The sequence below is a fragment of the Polistes dominula genome, unplaced genomic scaffold (genome assembly GCF_049000335.1).
Source record: "Polistes dominula isolate Pdom_NZ unplaced genomic scaffold, Pdom_raw_medaka contig_18, whole genome shotgun sequence".
NCBI classification, from domain to species: domain Eukaryota; kingdom Metazoa; phylum Arthropoda; class Insecta; order Hymenoptera; family Vespidae; genus Polistes; species Polistes dominula.
The window spans coordinates 322,501-327,468 of record NW_028301164.1 but is presented as its reverse complement, the minus strand read 5'-3'; the positions used below and the strand labels follow the sequence as shown (position 1 = coordinate 327,468).

Genomic DNA, 4,968 nt, shown 5'->3' with positions numbered 1-4,968 from the left:
AATAGAAAATTCATTTGAAAAGTGCATCCGTGAATTGGACGATTTATATGTTAGGCTATTGCATCACTTGATTCTATAATTAATATAGTTTTCTTCTTGTTACAGGTGATCGTCGATGGATTTAACAACAACATACCTTTTTGATTCTCCTCCATTTGATTGCCTCAAATGACTATTTTATAAATTATATATATAAATGCATTTCTGAAGGCACACACATGTTTATACACTAAATGTTATATATATTTATTTAAAATTATACTACAAATATAAATTTAAATATTTATAGATATGTACAAATGATAAAAATAGAATTTTATTAGTGTCGTCAAGAATTTGTTTTCCTTAAGTATATAAATAGGAGCATTACTTTTTTATTTAATAAATGTATTCTTTCTACTACTTCCTTAAATATAAATTTTATTTTTTTCAATTAACTGCGTTTTATGCAGTTGAACTTGAAATTATGTTTTTATGATTCTTCCGATATTTTTTTAATTGATTTATTTATCGTGATATTGAAGTAGTAGTTGTATTAGAGTCTCATCGTAATTTAGATAGTAGAGTCATCGTCAGCCTGTGGGTCTTCAGAAGCGGCAACTTCCGTGTGTGAAGACCTGAAAACACAATATTTTATTCGGTCTAATGTATATAATATTTTCTATTCTATACATTCCATCGCAAATAATTTTAAACAGATGGGTGATTAAATAAACTTGATTTTAACTGGAGTGTAGAATGAATATATAAAGAAAAGCATTTAAAGATAAAAGTATTTGTGTCTTAACAAATAACGAATTTTGTAAATATTTTCCAATGAATGACGACATTCCTAATATAAAAAGAATTTTTTTCATCGATTATAAGAAACCCGAAAGAAGGTAAGAATGCTAAGTATTATATCATGAAAAAGCTTGATTTTTGTTTGGGTGGTATACCAGTTTTATTTTTAATTTCACTTTACCGTCAGATTTACAGGCCAATATCGATTTTACTTCGTCGCTAACCTTTACGGTATGTCGTTGGAGTATCAGCAAACGTTCGACCTAGGACAAGCTACTTTATATCGTTCTGTATTTTATTCAGATTGATTTATTTATCGTTTGTAAAAAGCGTGCCGAGAAAAACTCGTAAATTTGCTGGGAAAAACACTTACCAACCTTTGAACGATCGATCAAGTTTCTCGCTACGGGAAATATCGAGTCACGTCATTTTTAAGTTCTTTCAAATGGACGCGCTTACTTTTCTTTCTATGAACGGAATCAGGCTAACAGGAAGTCTTAGAAATTCGTATTCCCCTGATCGGTTAAACTTCAGAACGACTATCAGCTTCGATCGATCGGTTAAACAGTTCATAATGAGTGAATTAAACGAAAGAACTAATTTATATCGTTTGAATTTATTAACGAATTATCAATCATTTTATTTCAATTAAATACCCGATTATTTTACATTAAATAACTATTGGTTAAAGTATTATTCCTATCCTAATTCATTTATTTCAAAATAAATTCAATATTAGAATCGATTTTTTACATAAAATATTGATCTCAAATCACAAATCTGTGTATGAAATAAGTAGAATATAAAGAGAATTGTTAAAGAGACAGGGTGTCTTGAATGCTCGAGTGGTTCCTGAACAACCCCCTTATTGAAGCAACCCCCGTTACCCATCCTCTTCTCTCGACCCCTACATATCGAGTTCGTTACAGATCCCTGTTGCAAGATCTCTTCCTCTCTCTTCCTTTCTATCTCTTCCCTCTCCTCACGATTTTACACACACAGTCACTCTCATGTCACTCTCACATATACTTACACATATAAAAATAAACTTTATGATATGTGACTATACATATAACTATATCTATGATTGCGTGTACATATAATAGAATATATGTATAGTACGGCTATGCTAAGAATGAGTCTGCTAGGAATACGAGTCTGATTGATTGGTTGAAATGACAATCCACAATTCACTTTTGCTTTATATTTCCTTATATCACGCATATTTTACTTATTAGCAGAAAAGATCACATAAACTAATCCAATACGTGACAAAGGTATGGAGTAGAACAACATATGGAAACAGAGAAAGATAAAGCAATAAAAAATTGACGTAGTTTAAAAAGATGATTTTTTCTATCATCGGTTGACCGTGAAACATAACTGTGTCTGTCGTTAATGTGAAATCATACGCTATGTTAGAAAAATCCTACTCTGTGGACTTGGGGAGCGTCGAAAGTGGGGATAGGCGGAGCAAGCTTACCATCCCTCTCGTACTCATTCTCCGCGTGGCTGCACTATACATATATATTTAGTATATATGTATAGCATATATAGTGTATATACTCGCCCTCCTAAACATTCTCCTCGTTTCACCGAACACCCTTACATCCCTCGGTATCGTAGTAGTCGCATTTGCGATTTGCGCAACTCCGTCGCGAAGCTCGTTTTCTCCAAGAAGAGGAGAGAAAGAAATAGAGTAAGAGAGAGTTCGTCCTCTTCTTCATCGTTCATACGCTTCTACGTCATCAACTTTTTTTTGCGATCGTCCTTTCGAGATTCGAACACAAGATCAATCTCATTTTCTTTTTTCTGCTTTTTGTTAACTACCCTTATTAAATTTTATTTGTAGCATTTATTGTTTTATTCTTATTCATGTGCATTCTTATTAACTAAAGTTTAATTTAACTTAAAATTACTATTATATTAATTATATGGCACGAAGCAGTATTTCTTTTATTTTCATTCCGTCTCTCATTTACAGTTTTTTATTATTTTTTTTAATTGCTCGTATGTATGCAGCGTTATTATTGCGCGTAGAAACTTCCTCGAGAAGGCTCTGGCTTCTGTGACAATATCGTGGGGTTGGAAGATGGGAGGAGGGTGAGAGGGTAGCTCAGAAGGGTAAAGGAGACCAAGAGAGGAAGAAAGAAAGAGAGTGAGAGAGAGAGAGAGACAGAAAGACACAGACTGAGACGGACAAACAGAAAGACACGAAGCTGTGTATGAACGCGTAGCGTTTTCAAGCGTGCGCACGCGTGCGCGTAAATTCGCTCGAGACAGCGGAGAGTACGAGAGAAGAAAACCTTAGAGGAAGAAAAGAGAGAGGGTGAGAAAGAGAAAGATATAAGAGGTAGATAGATAGATAGAGAATGAGAAAGAGAATTGGAAGGTGCGGAAGGTTGTTGACGATAGCTTGCCGAAGCTGCTGCGTGACTCCTTTCTCCGCGCGAGTTTTTTTTCTTTTTAACGTCTAACAATAAGCTTACTCTTATAAAAGCTTTGAAAGGCTGGAGAACGGAAAAATAGAGAGAGCGTTATAGATAGGATACAGATATATATATATATATATATATGAGAGAGTGGAAAGTGGTGGATGAAGCTTAGAAGAAACTTCTCGATCGAACCCATAATCGAACAAAATCGCAAAGATAAAGTAGCTAAATATAAAAAACGAAGACTGTTATACAGAGACAAAGTGTTTCGATCAAATTTCGGATTCCAATTGATGAATAGACTTTGATACCTATCGGCAAACTTAAGGGGTGTCCATTGATTTTTGTATCGACTATTGAACAAGAGCCACTCCGAACTTGGTTATTTTTATCAAAGTCCTGGCATACCTTCATACTAGTATACTAAATGTATGATAAATACTTGCTAGTTTTATAGTAAATACTTTATGATCGGATAGTTGTTGTTAAGGGGAAGTTTTGAAGATTGATCGGTAATGAAAATTCTAATAGAACAGTGCTGATAGTTTGTTTCGTAAAGTACGAAGGTACGCGAATAAGCGAGCGGGCAAGTGGTGGTAGACATCTTGGGAAACGGTTCTCTCTCTTTCTCTCTCTCATACACACACAGACACATACACAGACACTCGCTCACTCACTCAGTCAGTCTCCCCCCGCAGTTCCCACCCTGGTCGGGGCAACCCCGTCATACAGCGCAGGGAGATGCGCGTTACGCTGCCAGGGATTCCAGAATCGACCTTTTGATCTCGCGACTCTCTTCGATTTCGGTGCTCGAAGGACGATCGAAGTGGACCGAGTTCGATAAACGGCAAACGTTCAAAGAGTTTCTTTTGGTGTTTCTATCTATATACAAATGTGTCTATGAGTGTTGTTTATGTGTGAGGATGTGTAAGTAAGAGAAAGAAAGATTAATAAAGATAACGTGGACAGTAAGTAGTTTCGTTCGTTTATGGCGTCATCATTGTCGCGATCTTTCTGTCAAATATTCACTGATAATAGTTCAATAAAATAGAGAGAAAGGGAAGAGCGAGAAGAAAGGGAGAAAGCAGACGCAACTGCAGGGATTATGGCTTTTAAAGATGGTGGACGAGAACTCGTGTTCGCTAGCCGTTATTGATCAGCCGATTGACGTGTCCGGACGGTGATCGATTCTTCGGACATTGCGACATCCGCGACGTGCGCTTGTTTCCTCCTGTGAGAGAGGAAAGAAACTGATTAATCGATCGGGATTGTATCGCGTAAAAGAACTTTCTAAAAACGTTACTTCGTCGTTTACCCTTTAACATTTATTCCTGATTCGGCAAAGTTTTGCACGGATATTTCGTTCAAAAGAAAAAGTGAATGCAACAAATGTAGACAAATTAAAGAATAGTGAAAATAAAATGAGATAGTCAAAAAGTCAAAAACTACATTTTCATCGATTTGCAATCTAATCAAAGATCAACATCAGATGAAAAGAACAAAAATATTATGAAAAAACAGTGAGTGAGATCTAAATAGTAGAGTAGATGAAAAATAAGAAGATCTGTGTAGATCGAATGTCAATATCGAATAAACGGATATCGATGGTTCGATTTTCAGTTATTAGTCGTGGTCGATGAGGAAGAGTGATAGAAAGAGAGAGGACAGGTGACGCCAGTCGATGTTTATGCTCGAAGTATCGGGCACATCGAGCAACGTTGGTCACGAGGTATCGGAAAATCGATAGAAA

General features: G+C 35.7%; 1 protein-coding gene and 1 long non-coding RNA gene across 7 annotated transcripts in view; one reads left to right on the top strand and one right to left on the bottom strand.

The window, feature by feature from the left end:
• Positions 1-221: 221 nt before the first annotated feature.
• LOC149030468 (uncharacterized) lies at positions 222-2,347 on the bottom strand. Of its 3 annotated transcripts, none has more exons than XR_016178694.1 (3): positions 1,157-2,347; positions 965-1,046; positions 222-617 (listed from the first exon to the last, which is right to left on the bottom strand). It is a non-coding gene; the product is annotated as an uncharacterized LOC149030468 (long non-coding RNA). The 3 variants fall into 3 exon arrangements; XR_016178695.1 differs by having other exon boundaries at positions 1,161-2,347; XR_016178693.1 differs by having other exon boundaries at positions 965-2,347.
• Positions 2,348-2,353: 6 nt separating this feature from the next.
• LOC107072970 (uncharacterized) overlaps positions 2,354-4,968 on the top strand; it is a 78,127-nt gene continuing 75,512 nt past the window's right edge. For all 4 annotated transcript variants that reach the window (XM_089178840.1, XM_015333324.2, XM_089178842.1 and 1 more), the window contains exon 1: positions 2,354-4,968. This exon is cut by the window's right edge and continues 4,190 nt beyond it. The gene's annotated coding sequence lies outside the window, so the exon portion shown is untranslated.